Genomic DNA, 14,987 nt, shown 5'->3' on the forward strand with positions numbered 1-14,987 from the left:
AATCATCCGTCGCAGCAGAGTTAGCCACAGGTTTACTACAGGTAAACATGCTTGGCCCATGTCTGTTATTATTACAGTTGAAATCGGAAGTTTACATACACTTAGGTTGGAGTCATTCAAACTCGTTTTTTCAACCACTCCACACATTTCTTGTTAACAAACTATAGTTTTGGCAAATCGGTTAGGACATCTACTTTGTGCACGACACAAGTAATTTTTACAACAATTGTTTACAGATAGATTATTTCACTTATAATTCACTGTATCACAATTCCAGTGGGTCAGAAGTTTACATACACAAAGTTGACTGTGCCTTTAAATAGCTTGGAAAATTCCAGAAAATTATGTTATGGATTTAGAAGCTTCTGATAGGCTAATTGACATACTTTGAGTCAATTGGAGCTGTACCTGTGGATGTATTTCAAGGCCTACCTTCAAACTCAGTGCCTCTTTGCTTGACATCATGGGAAAATCAAAAGAAATCAGCCAAGACCTCAGAAAAACATTGTAGACCTCCACAAGTCTGGTTCATCCTTGGGAGCAATTTCCAAACACCTGAAGGTACCACGTTCATCTCTACAAACAATATTACGCAAGTATAAACACCATGGGACCACGCAGCCATCATACCGCACAGGAAGGAGACGCGTTCTGTCTCCTAGAGATGAACGTACTTTGGTGCGAAAAGTGCAAATCAATCCCAGAACAACAGCAAAGGACCCTGTGAAGATGCTGGAGGAAACAGGTACAAAAGTATCTATATCCACAGTAAAACAAGTCCTATATCGACATAACCTGAAAGGCTGTTCAGCAAGGAAGAAGCCACTGCTCCAAAATTGCCATAAAAAAGCCAGACTGCGGTTTGCAACTGCATATGGGGACAAAGATCATACTTTTTGGAGAAATGTCCACTGGTCAGATGAAACAAAAATAGAACTGTTTGGCCATAATGACCATCGTTATGTTTGGAGGAAAAAGGGGGAGGCTTGCAAGCCGAAGAACACCATCCCAACCGTGAAGCATGGGGGTGGCAGCATCATGTTGTGGGGGTGCTTTGCTGCAGGAGGGACTGGTGCACTTCACAAAATAGATAGCATCATGAAGTGACAAAATTATGTGGATATATCGAAGCAACATCTCAAGACATCAGTCAAGCTTGGTCGCAAATGGTCTTCCAAATTCACAACGACCCAAAGCATACTTCCAAATATGGCTTAAGGACAACAATGTCAAAGTATTGGAGTGGCTCTGATCAGGCCCTACACCCAAACAAGGGCACTGCGTTCATCCACCTCTGGCCCCCCTACCTCTGCGGAAGCACAGTTCTCGCTCAGCCCAGTCAAAACTGTTCGCTGCTCTGGCACCCCAATGGTGGAACAAGCTCCCTCACGACGCCAGGACAGCGGAGTCAATCACCACCTTCCGTAGACACCTGAAACCCCACCTCTTTAAGGAATACCTGGGATAGGATAAAGTAATCCTTCTAACCCCCCCCCCCCAAAAAAAGACATAGATGTACTATTGTAAAGTGGTTGTTCCACTGGATATCTTAAGGTGAATGCACCAATTTGTAAGTCACTCTGGATAAGAGCTTCTGCTAAATTACGTAAATGTAAATGGCCATCACAACCATAACTTTAAAACTAACTACTGACATGTTGCACCTCCACCTTGCTATTTTGCATATGAGCCAAGGAGGTGGACAGATGAAAACAGCAGGCCATTGAGCCATTAGAACAGCAGCAGCCAGGGGTAGGGAAGAGGATCATTTAGGTGACCCAGACCCAAAACAAGTTAAGCTATCCCTGTATCCCCTTGACCCCATTCTGATACAAAACTAGAGACACACCAGGCAAAACAGAGACAGCAACAGAAGAGTAGGCTTTTATGGAGAGAGACGCACCAGGCAAGACAGAGACAGCAACAGAAGAGTAGGCTTTTATGGAGAGAGACGCACCAGGCAAGACAGAGACAGCAACAGAAGAGTAGGCTTTTATGGAGAGAGACGCACCAGGCAAGACAGAGACAGCAACAGAAGAGTAGGCTTTTATGGAGAGAGACGCACCAGACAAAACCGAGACATCAACAGAAGAGTAGGATATGATGACGAGACCCACCAGGCAAGACAGAGACAGCAACAGAAGAGTGGGATTTTATGGAGAGAGACGCACCAGACAAAACAGAGACAGCAACAGAAGAGTAGGCTTTTATGGAGAGAGACACAGCTGACAAGACAGAGAGAGCAACAGAATAATAGGATTTGATGAAGAGAGACGCACCAGACAAAACCGAGACATCAACAGAAGAGAAGGACAAGATGGAGAGAAACACCAGAAGAACAGAAGAGAATAGACAAAGGAGAGAGTCACAAACAAGAACCTGAGACCACAACAGACCCAGACCACAACAGACACAACCCAGACAGCAACAGACCTAACCCAGACAGCAACAGACACAACCCAGACAGCAAGAGACACAACCCAGACAGCAACATACACAACCCAGACAGCAACATACACAACCCAGACAGCAACAGACACAACCCAGACAGCAACAGACACAACCCAGACAGCAACAGACACAACCCAGACAGCAACAGACATAACCCAGACAGAAGAGGGCCGATGGAGAGAGAACAGAGGTGGGTTCAGCAGACTGTATCACCTCAAGCTGCTCTATAGATTCTAATTAGTTTCATTTATTTGCACAAACAGGTGAAAAACAGAAAGTTAAACATGGTTTACAAATAATTCCCAGGTGAGTTGAAAAAGCCTGCGAAATTACTATTAAAACAATTGTTTGCTTTTAGTGTGTGTGTGTGTGTGTGTGTGTGTGTGTGTGTGTGTGTGTGTGTGTGTGTGTGTGTGTGTGTGTGTGTGTGTGTGTGTGAGAGAGAGAGAGTTTCTGGTACAGCGGGATTCTTTAATCAGTTTGACTCATTGAACAGGTCAGAGTGTATGTTTGAAGTTGGCGGGGTGATGAGAGGTGTTGGGTTTGCTTCAGACAAAGCGTTTTCCTTGATGGCCAAAAAAGCTACATTTAGTCTCATCTGAACAGAGTACCTTCTTCCACATGTTTTGGGAGTCTCCCACATGCCTTTTGGCAAACACCAAACGTGTTTGCTACATTTTTTCCTTTAAGCAATGGCTTTTTTTTCGGCCCACTCTTCCGTAAACCCAGCTCTGTGGAGTGTACGGCTTAAAGTGGTCCTATGGACAGATACTCCAATCTCCGCTGTGGAGCTTTGCTGCTCCTTCAGGGTTATCTTTGGTCTCTTTGTTGCCTCTTTGATTAATGCCCTCCTTGCCTGGTCCATGAGTTTTGGTGGGCGGCCCTCTGGTGGGATATTTTTTTATAACCCAACCCTGATCTGTACTTCTCCACAACTTTGTCCCTGACCTGTTTGGCGAGCTCCATGGTCTTCATGGTGCCGCTGGCTTGGTGGTTCCCCTTGCTTAGTGGTGTTGCAGACTCTGGGGCCATTCAGAACAGGTGTATATATTCTGATATCATGGGACAGATCATGTGACACTTAGATTGGACACAGGTGAACTTTATTTAACTAATTGTGTGACTTCTGAAGGTAATTGGTTGCACCAGACCTTTTTAGGGGCTTCATAGCAAAGGGGGTGAATACATATGCATGCACCACTTTTCCGTTTTTGATTTTTTGGAATATTTTTAAACAAGTAATTTTTTAAATTTCACTTCACCAATTTGGACTATTTTGTATCTGTCCATTATATGAAATCCAAATAAAAAAATCAAGTTAAATTACAGATTGTAATGCAACAACATTGAAAAAATGCCAAGTGGGGGTGAATACTTTTGCAAGGCAAAAGTATGGCGGGGTGATGAGAGGTCATGAGAGGTGATGAGAGGTGTTGGGTTTGCGCCAGACAAAGCGTTTTCCTTGATGGCCAAAAAGCTACATTTAGTCTCATCTAAACAGAGTACCTTCTTCCACATGTTTTGGGAGTCTCCCACATGCCTTTTTCCTTTAAGCAATGGCTTTTTTTTCTCGGGCCAATCTTCCGTAAAGCCCAGCTCTGTGGAGTGTGTGGTTTAAAAGTGGTCCTATGGACAGATACTCCCATCTCCGCTCCAATGGCCTACAGCATGGTCAAGGAAGGTTAATGTTTCCAGCATTTTCGGACTACTGATTTACAACTACTGATTTAGAATTTAGAATTTAGAACCATGGAGAGTTACCGCAAGGCGCAAAGAAAACAGGTGCTTCCTCCACTATTCTACCACCATAGAGTACCAAACTATGAGTCATAATACCAGAGCGCCAAGTCGAGGTCCAAAAGGCTTCTTAACAGCTTCTACCCCCCCCCCAAGCCCCCCCCAAGCCATAACACTCCTGAACAGCTAATCAAATGGCTGCCCAGACAATTCTCATTTCCCCCCCAACCCTTGCTACTCTCTGTTATTATCTATGCATAGTCACTTTAACTCTACCTACATGTACATATTACCTCAATTACCTCAACTAACCTGTGCCCCCTCACATACCCCCTGTACATAGCCTCACTACTGTTATTTTACTGCTGCTCTTTAAACATTTGTTGTTTAAATTTTGTACTTATCTATTTATTTATTTTTACATGTATTTTTTTTGTTTAACTGCATTGTTGGTTAAGGGCTTGCAAGTAAGCATTTCACTGTAAGGTCTACACCTGTTGTATTCAGCATTTCACTGTAAGGTTGTACACCTGTTGTATTCAGTGTATGTGACAAAAACAATTTGATTTGATTTAATACCACAAACAACCTAGCGGTCAAACAAGGAAATGGTTTCAATAGTTTTTCCACCATTCATTTTTCCCATGGTGGATTTTAGAAAAACATAAAAGAAGTGCTGTGAAGTTTTGATAATTGTGTAATCCTCTCTGGGAAAAGGTGACTTTTTTGTTGTTGTTGTATTTGCCAAAAATGAAATGCTAATTAGTTGCTAATGTGGCTATCATAAAGAACTACAAATGCTAATTAGTTGCTGATGTGGCTATCATAAAGAACTACAAATACCATGATGATCTGAACGAGGCTAAGGTCAGAATCTCTGGATTAACTATCTAATGTTAGCTCAATTTAGTAATGGATAAATTCACTAAACTTCTTTAAATTGACAATTTTGTGAACTGTTTTGTGCGAGTTTTAATTTTGACATGATAACTGTTAGCAAATGTGTCAGCTAGAGATGACGTGATGGAGCTTGCAGGGATTTGTAGTTTTGTATGATGTCTACTTTGATGGTAATCAGTATGTTTGGATATGAGAATAAATAGACCCGATTTATTGATAAAAGTCACCTTGTCCGAGAGAGATTTACATGGTTATCAAAACGTTGCGCCAGGGTAAGCTTACACGAAACACAGCCCTTATTTTAAAATTCTCTATTGGAAAAATGAGTGGTGGAAAAAACGATTGGAACCATTTCCCTGTTTGACTGCTAGGTTGTGTGGGTATTATGACACTTCCACTGTGGGGCTCATCTATGCTTAGTCTAACATAGTGACAACCACAGATAACAAAAATGATTTTAGTCCAATCAATGTCAGCTGAATATGATGTGGCTGTCCATGGTACTGATCTCTCTCTCTCTCTCTGTGTGTGTGTGTGTGTGTGTGTGTGTGTGTGTGTGTGTGTGTGTGTGTGTGTGTGTGTGTGTGTGTGTGTGTGTGTGTGTGTGTGTGTGTGTGTGTGTGTGTGTGTGTGTGGGTTCGTGCAAGTAGAAAAAATATGTTGACTCACCCTACTTGCAGAGAAATGCCAATGCCATCCTCCTCTCTTTCATGTTGACTAAACGCTTTATGACTCTGTCATACACGCTTTACATTTTTGTTGTCCTAGGCTGCCTGGCTAAAATGCTTGTTCGATAGCTAAACATCCTTTCATGGGCAACAGTGCACCAGGCCAGCTAGTTAACATTATCCTAACGTTACTACATCTAGCTACATGTTGAACTTCCATCCTCTCAGGCCAGGGGTACAATGTATTTTTTTTAATGTATTTTTTAATTTTTTACATTTATTTAACCTATGGTTAAATCAGAATCACCGTTTTAATCATTGGCCAGTATGAACAATTAAGTAAAACCACTGGAGACTGAAAAGATTTGGCATGGGTCTTCAGATCGTCAAAAGGTTCTACAGCTGCACCATCGAGAGCATTCTGACTGGTTGCATCCCTGCCTGGTATGGCAACTGCTCGGCCTCCGACCGCAAGGCACTACAGAGGGTAGTGTGTACGGCCCAGTACATCACTGGGGCCAAGATTCCTGCCATCCAGGACCTCTATACCAGGCGGTGTCAGAGGAAGAACCTAAAAGTTGTCAAAGATTCCAGCCACACTAGTCATAGACTGTTTTCTCTGCTACCGCACGGCAAGCGGTACTGGAGCGCCAAGTCCAGGTCCAAGTGGCTTCTAAACAGCTCTCACCCCCAAGACTCCTGAACATCTAATCAAATGGCTACCCAGACTATTTGCATTGCCCCTCCCTCCCCCTCTTTTACACTGCTGCTACTCTCTGTTGTTATCATCTGTGCATAGTCACTTTAATAACTCTACCTACATGTACATATTACCTCAACTAACCAGTGCCCCCACACATTGACTCTGTACCGGTACCCCCCTGTATATAATCTTACTATTGTTATTTTACTGCTGCTCTTTAATTACTTGTACTTTCATTTCTTATTCTTATCCATCTTTTTTTAAACTGCATTGTTGGTTAAGGGCTCGTAAGTATTTCACTGTAAGGTCTACACATGTTGTATTCGGCGCATGTGGCTAATACAATTTGATTTGAAGTCCAAATCCATCCATTACTAATTTAGTAAAGGGACACTGTTAGCTAGCTAGCCAGCCACCGGACGACAACGACACAATGAGATGCAACAATTCAAGTTTTCTGTCAATGACGTTTGGCTTCTAATGTGATGTGATTGGTGTGAAGTCAAATCCAAACTGGCTTCCCTTTGTACTTTTTTTGGTGCCAGGATCATTCACAGCTATTATTTTATATTTGTTTTATCAAGAGAGGCCAAATGCTCGCTGGCTTCCCTTGCATTCAATGCTACAGGCAGCAACAATGTCATACTCTTTTTGACCAGACTGCATAGGCAGCTGTTGAGTTCGCTTGGATGCTTTCTCCGGTGAGATACATTCAGCTTCCTGCAAATTGTAGGACATTTATGAAAATGTTTCCCTTGGCAACCATGTTTGTGGATGCGTGGCTTCCCTAGACATCCATGAACACACGATCTTTACGGTTAGTGACATTTCGTCTTTTCAAACATTGCATGACACAGATTTTTTTAAATGCAGTCTACTAGTCAGGCTGGCCAGTGCCCATAATCCTTAGTTTCCATCCCTGGTTAGGAGTAAAACAATCCAAAATAACAATTTAGAACTGAATTATATATTGTTCATGATCAAAGTTCTCATAAATCATTACTCTGCATTGGCATCACAGTTTTAGTCTATCCACACATTATTGCCTAACTGGCTAACTGCAAACAACTTTATCCAAGTAAATGCATTTTAATGTCTTAATTTAGCCTTTTTCTGTAAATGTTCATGATTGCCAAGGGATATTTTTACGTTGTTAGCTTCATTAACCAATGGACACAATGATAGATTTCAATTTTATGTACTGGTGTCAAGCAGTATGAAATGGATGATTGAGTGTTATGTCTTCATCTTTCAATTATCTTTCGCAATCTTTCATCTTTCACAATATCTCTTTCATCTTTCATCTTTTCCCTCTGGGTGATGTAAATCAACTAAAGAATCACAAATATTCCCTCAGAGACCGGATAAGGAGAGATACTGACATGCAGTGCCTTCAGAAAGTATTCTTAGTCTTGTCTTTTACCACATTTGGTTGTGTTACAGCCTGAACTCAAAATGGATTAAATACAAATTAAACATCTCACCCATCTACACACAATACCCCATAATGACAAAGTGAAAACATATTTTTAGATTTTAAGCAACTCCAGTTAGGTTATTGTCCTGCTGAAAGGTGAATTCATCTCCCAGTGTCTGGTGGAAAGCAGACTGAACCAGGTTTTCCTCTAGGATTTTGACTGTGCTTAGCTCTATTCTGTTTATTTTTTTATCCTGAAAAAACTCCCCAGTCCTCAATGATTACAAGCATACCCATAACATGATGTAGCCACCACTATGCTTGAAAATATAGAGACTGGTACTCATTAATGCGTTGTATTGGATTTGCACCAAACATAAGCCTCAGTATTCAGAACAAAAAGTGTATTGCTTTGCCATATTATTTTGCAGTATTACTTTAGTGCCTTGTTGCAGAACAGGATGCATGTTTTGGAATATTTGTATTCTGTACAGGCTTCCTCCTTTTCACTCTGTCATTTAGGTTAGTATTATGGAGTAACTACAATGTTGTTGATCCATCCTCAGTTTTCTCCTATCACAGCCATTAAACTCTGTAACTGTTTTAAAGTCACCATTGGCCTTACCTTCCTCTATGGCAGGTATTCCCCAGGGGTACACGCAATGCCGTCTGGGGTATGCCAAATCAAAATGTGATTCACATTCATTTTTTTATTTTTTTATTCACATTTTCAAACAGTCCTTTTATATTGTCCAACGGGGCTATACATTTGGGTGAGTTTTTTCTCCTCGCCTGAGTAGCCTCGTTTCACTGCCAAATATAAAATTAAACCATCTAGTGTTCAGCGAAATAACAACACAATGTCAAATACAGGTAGCCTAGTCAAATAATGAACATCCGATCACATTAACCGTTACTCTCTCGCGGGAGTTCCATTAACGGTCCATATGTAGACAAACGTAGCTGCTGCTCATGTTGGTGTCTGTACTGATGGCGCAAAAGCCATGACAGGGAGACACAGTGGAGTGGTAACGCACGTGCAAGCAGCTGCTCCCGACGCCACCTGGGTACACTGCAGCATCCACCGAGAGGCTCTTGCTGCCAAGGGAATGCCTGACAGCTTGAAAGAGAGTTTGGACACTACAGTGAAAATGGTTAACTTTGTTAAAGCAAGGCCCCTGAACTTTTTGTGCATTTTCTGCACTATGCCAGGATATGGGCAGCGACCATGTAGCACTTTCAAAAACATACAGAGGTACGCTGGTTATGAAGGGGCAAAGTATTGACACATGCTTTTAAATTGAGAGACGAGCTTAGTTTTCTTTACTGACCATAATATTCACTTGTCTGACCGCTTGCATGATGATGAGTTTCTCACACGACTGGCCTATCTGGGTGATGTTTGATCTGAATCTAGGATTACAGGGACTCTCCTCAACTGTATTCAATATGCGGGACAAAATTGAGCCTATGATTAAGAAGTTGGAGCTCTTCTCTGTCTGCATTAACAAGGACAACACACAGGTCTTTCCATCATTGTCTGTGTTTTTTGTGTACAAATGAACTCAAGCTTACGGACAATGTCAAATGTGATAAAGCGAAGCACCTGAGTGAGTTGGGTGCGCAATTAGGCAGGTACTTTCCCAAAACGGATGACACAAACAACTGGATTCGTTATCCCTTTCATGCCCTGCCTCCAGTCCACTTACCGATGTCTGAACAAGAGAGCCTCATCGAAATTGCAACAAGCGGTTCTGTAAAAGTTGAATTTAATCAGAAGCCACTGCCAGATTTCTGTATTGGGCTGCACTCAGATTATCCTGCCTTGGCAAATCGGCTGTTAAAACACTGATGCCCTTTGCAACCACGTCCCTATGTGAGAGTGGATTCTCGGCCCTCACTAGCATGAATACTAAATACAGGCAGAGACTGTGTGTGGAAGATGATTTAAGACAGACTCTCTCCAATACAACCCAACATTGCAAAGTTATGTGCATCCTTTCAAGCACACCCTTCTCATTAACCTGTGGTGAGTCATTCACAATTTTCAATTAACAAATAAGGTTTTATATGTAAAATGGTTAAATAAAGAGCAAAATTATTGATTATTATCATTTGTGCCCTGGTCCTATAAGACCTCTTTGTCACTTCCTACGAGCCAGGTTGTGACAAAAAACTCACACTCATTCTTATGTTTTAATAAATGTATTGTATAGTGTGTGTGTGTGTGGCAGGCTTACAATGATGGCAAAAAACAACATATGAGAGTGCGCTGACCCTGATGCTAGAGGGGGTTGAATGTTTGAAGGGGTACGGGACTGTAAAAAGTTTGGGAACCACTGCTGTAGACGGTCAGAGAGATGAGAGGAGATGACAAACAAAAAGGGGTTGAATATATATATATATATATATATATATATATATATATATATATATATATATATATATATATATATATATATTTTATAAATGTATAAACATTTCAAAAAACATAATTCCACTTTGACATATCGGGGTATTGTGTGTAGGCCAGTGACACACAATCTCAATTTAATCCACTATAAATTCATGCTGTAACACAACAAAATGTGTAAAAAATCCAAGAGCTATGAATACTTTCTGAAGGCACTGTATACACCTTTCAAACCAAGACGGTTTTTTTCATCAACTTTAGCATCCCGCCAACTTTTGACAACTTTTCTTTATACTGTATTTGAAAGGTATTGCTGGCGACAAAGCTTATACTTTTATTTCCACCAACCAACCTAATCATGACTGCAGTAAAGTTGTGCCTACGGCTTAGTCTGAAATGTTGCCGTAATGCTGAGGCGGCATTGGCACTTACTACCCTCTTAAAAGCTGTTGTTGATTGCTAGGCAGCACTCCTTACTACCATCCTCCTGGCAGTTGTAAACTTTGAGAGAAATATCACTTCACCAAGTCTCTTCACATAGCTCACCATATTAACTGTTTTCTACACCACAACTGTATGGATCCATAATGAATTACTGTGGGAATAAATGTCACTGACTGATGAAAAATACTGGAATAAAATAGGCTAATGCCATTGAAGTCGTCACATTGTTGTTTTCTGAAACTCCCAAAGTATCCAAATTGATTTTAATACATTTGATTGAAGCAATAGCCTACCCTTGTGTGGTCAATTACTTTCAGCATCCTTTCGTGCTGCTTTTAGACAAGAGTGGGGTCTTGATAAATCAATCAATGTCAGATTTTTATTTTCACAGACTCTCTGTTTGGATATTAGTTAGGCTACAATTAGGTTGTGGAAATGTTAGCTACAGTAAATTGTATATTTGGTTAATTCTCTAGCTGGCAGAATAAGTGGAGGGGGTATAGCTCATCTACCACTGATGAGAAACATTTAGCATGCTATAATGTAGCCTAAATAGGCAACTCCAAAAGCCCTCAGAGGTTGTGAAATATGAACACGAGACTCAAATGCTTTTGAAAATATAGATTGCTATTATTTTCTCAGCCAGGTCACCAGTGAAACAAGTCAGTATTCCACGTCCATCCATGTCTGTGGACCTCGGGGGATAACGTGGAAACTAACGCCTAAGGGCAACAGTGAGCACTGTTACCTTCAAGTAGGTTTAAGCATCTGCCTCTGATTCCAAAGGTTGCAAGGTTGTATCCAGCGTTAGAAAGATGTTTTAGATTATTTTGTTTTAATGTTTGGTACGACTTCGAAATGTGACGTTTGAGAAACGTGGATGAACGTCTAATTCTGACTTGAGACTGTGAAAACTAGTTTCTGGTAGATGTTCTATTGGTATCATGATGAAGATACTCTCAATGTATGACCCTTTACACCTGCTCCCTAACAAAGCAGAGTGAGGGTATGACCCTTTACACCTGCTCCCTAACAAAGCAGAGTGAGGGTATGACCCTTTACACCTGCTCCCTAACAACACAGAGTGAGGGTATGACCCTTTACACCTGCTCCCTAACAAAGCAGAGTGAGGGTATGACCCTCTACACCTGCTCCCTAACAAAGCAGAGTGAGGGTATGACCCTTTACACCTGCTCCCTAACAAAGCAGAGTGAGGGTATGACCCTTTACACCTGCTCCCTAACAAAGCAGAGTGAGGGTATGACCCTTTACACCTGCTCCCTAACAAAGCAGAGTGAGGGTATGACCCTTTACACCTGCTCCCTAACAAAGCAGAGTGAGGGTATGAAAGAGATGAAACATGGATAAAAATATATATAATTGGCTTGCCTTGGGCTCTGTTTTTAAAATATAGCTATTTATATATATATATATATATATGTGTATGTATGTATGTATGTATGTATGACAGTGGTTCCACACTTTGCCATGACGCACGTTGAGAAAAATATTATTTGTATTTGATGTTATATTTCATTATGTTCTTAGCCTACTATAAAATGTGTGTTGACTCAGATCAGATTAGCCTAACAGTGTGTCTTGTCAAAACAACTATTGATTTAATATGCACGGCACAGCCATCTAGGCTGCACTGCACAGACCAGTAAACTCAAAAATATGCCATTCTATTCTTTTGAAAATACATTTTATTAGTCTTAAAATGTTTTATATGACCTGCCTAAAACAAATTAATAATGGATATTCTCAGTGTTGGTGTATATTGAATGGATTTACTAAAAACAGACGTCCACCCACATCCGCCCAAGTCTACTCCCACTCCTACGCTTGCCGACATGTGCACGGGAGATATGAAAGGCTTATCCCAGCAAAAATGTGGTAAAATTGGATGAATTGGGCTCTAAAAAACAATGGCATATATATATATATTTTACAGGCAACATACCGTAAAATCTGCCTGTAAAAAGGTAAAGAACATTATAAATAAGCTCAGGGGATTTTCCTTTATATTGTATAACCTGACGTAGAATAACTCTGGGCACTAGTTAAAGGCAATACAGTTAAAGTTAACAGTTAAAATCTAACTTGGGCCCAGTCTGGAAACATTCCTGGCTCTTACTTTTGAGACCCAGACAGATTATATTTTATTTACAACTTCTGTGTTTTCCCTAACAAACCCACACGACTATGCCTTTCCAACTCTGAGTGAGGAGACTGCCGGCTGTCTGTCTGTCACCTGGGGAGCAATTAACATTTTTCAGATGTGAGACTTGGTTCCCTTTCAGTCCATCACTCGGTATTAACAACCAATCACATACACCTGAAGAAAACCAAAAAACACCAACGGGCCAATGAATGCAGAGCCGTGCCTTCCTGGTAATAACACTGGGGCTCACATTCATTTCCTAATTTTTTTTTGCTCTTCAACTCACCTGAAGGAGAACGTCTCATACACTTTACAAGCACGCAAAGACTACGAGATTCGGCTCTGACTTAGGTGTCTGTTAGTGGTGAGAGAATACTTGTCCCCTTAATGTTGTGAGTTTTGGGTCTTGGTATTGCTTTTTGTGCTTGCTAAACGTCTACCACTTCTTCTCTGTTTGTGTAGCCAGTGCTTCCTCACTTGAGTAAGATAGCCAGTGGTAAGAGTAAGTTCAAAAGGCTATCCATATGGATTTTAACCTCCGACCGTGCCCCAGGGCTTGTGGTTTCACAGTGAAAGTTAAAGATACTCACAAGTGTTGTCCTGTTTGCCTGGGGTGGAAACAGGCTAAGGCTGCCTTGGCTCTGGCCAGTTCTTGTGACCGGTGTCACCGGCTGAATTAAGACTTTGTTGTACGTTGAACTCTCTTTGAAAAAAATGAACTGTATGCGGCGGCCTTAGGGAAAGAAAGGCTGTTTTGTTCCGGAGGACCAGTGTCATCTCTAGTTGACTTTGTCACACATAGCCTACCGAAGCAAGGGGAATGTGTATTGGGCGAGTCAATTTCACCGAAGGGGTGTTTGGCTCAGCTTTGGAATCCATGCAGTCCCTTCCGAAGATAAGCAAAAAACAGGAAGTAGAAGTACTTTCTTGCTGTGTTCACATCCTTTTGGGAACTCATGCAACATGACCTTCCTGCTGGGAAATTGCACTTGAACGCCCCACAAACTCTTGATTATGACTAGGAGACTTATGATATCTGGAACCCAGATAGGGCTTTGATGTTATGCACCACTGAGAAGGACGAACAGCTCCTTTTTTTGGCTGTCAACAGTGACATTTTGGTCAATTGGTGGACGCTCTTACATTTTAGTCATTTAGCAGACACTCTTATCCAGAGTGACTTACAGTAGTGAAGGCATACATTTCAATTCATTTCATACATTTTTTTTCTTCCCTGTACAGGCCCCCCATGGGAATTGAACCCACAATCCTGGCATTGCAAACACCATGCTCTACCAACTGAGCCACAGGGAGACTATGGCCTATGGCAGGGTTTCCCAAACTCGGTCTTTGGGACCCTAAGAGGTGTACATTTAAGTTTTTGCCCTAGCAAATCTGTGTAGTGTTAAGGCAAAACCCCAAAACATGCCCACCTTAGGACCGAGTTTAAGAAATTTGACTCATGGTGTCTAAGGGTAGCAGCTTCAGCAGCTAATACATTTGGTGCGTCCCAGCAATTGGTTCATGTCCATCTTTTTGAGGATGTGTATCTTCAAGCATCTATACTTTTTTCTTATTTTAACTAGGCAAGTCTGTTAAGAACAAATTCTTATGTTCAACGGCAGCCTAGGAACAGTGGGTTAACTGCCTTGTTCAGGGAAAGAACAACAGATTTTTACCTTGTCAGCTCAGGGATTCAATCTTGCAACCTTTCGGTTACTAGTCCAACGCTTTAACCACTAGGCTACCTGCCACCCCACATCCTCACCACAAAATATTTCTGAGGTTTCACTTCAAGGACACCCTCTATGAGGGGATTTGTATACATATAAGTGGTGTTTGAGGGTTTGTGGCAGGTTGAAGGACTTCCTCCTTTTCATAGCTCTTTGGTGGGACATTTTGATGTTCTTGCAAGAGTTTTTTTTTATTTAATAAGAACATTTATTTTTCCACAGGTTTGTTTATATGGCAGCCATTTTGGCATGTCACACTTGGATTGACGGCTCTACCCCGGGGTCTCATCCTCTGGTAGTGCGGTTCCTGAAAGGAGCGTGTCGCCTCAGACCAGTGTCTAAACCAATGGCACCGAC

At 41.4% G+C, this 14,987-nt stretch overlaps 1 protein-coding gene across 1 annotated transcript in view; it reads right to left on the minus strand.

Moving 5' to 3' along the window:
• LOC106566206 (metabotropic glutamate receptor 7) overlaps window positions 1-14,987 on the minus strand; it is a 396,414-nt gene that overhangs the window by 101,261 nt on the left and 280,166 nt on the right. The window lies entirely within an intron of this gene.

The sequence above is a fragment of the Salmo salar genome, chromosome ssa12, assembly GCF_905237065.1.
Source record: "Salmo salar chromosome ssa12, Ssal_v3.1, whole genome shotgun sequence".
NCBI lineage: Eukaryota > Metazoa > Chordata > Actinopteri > Salmoniformes > Salmonidae > Salmo > Salmo salar.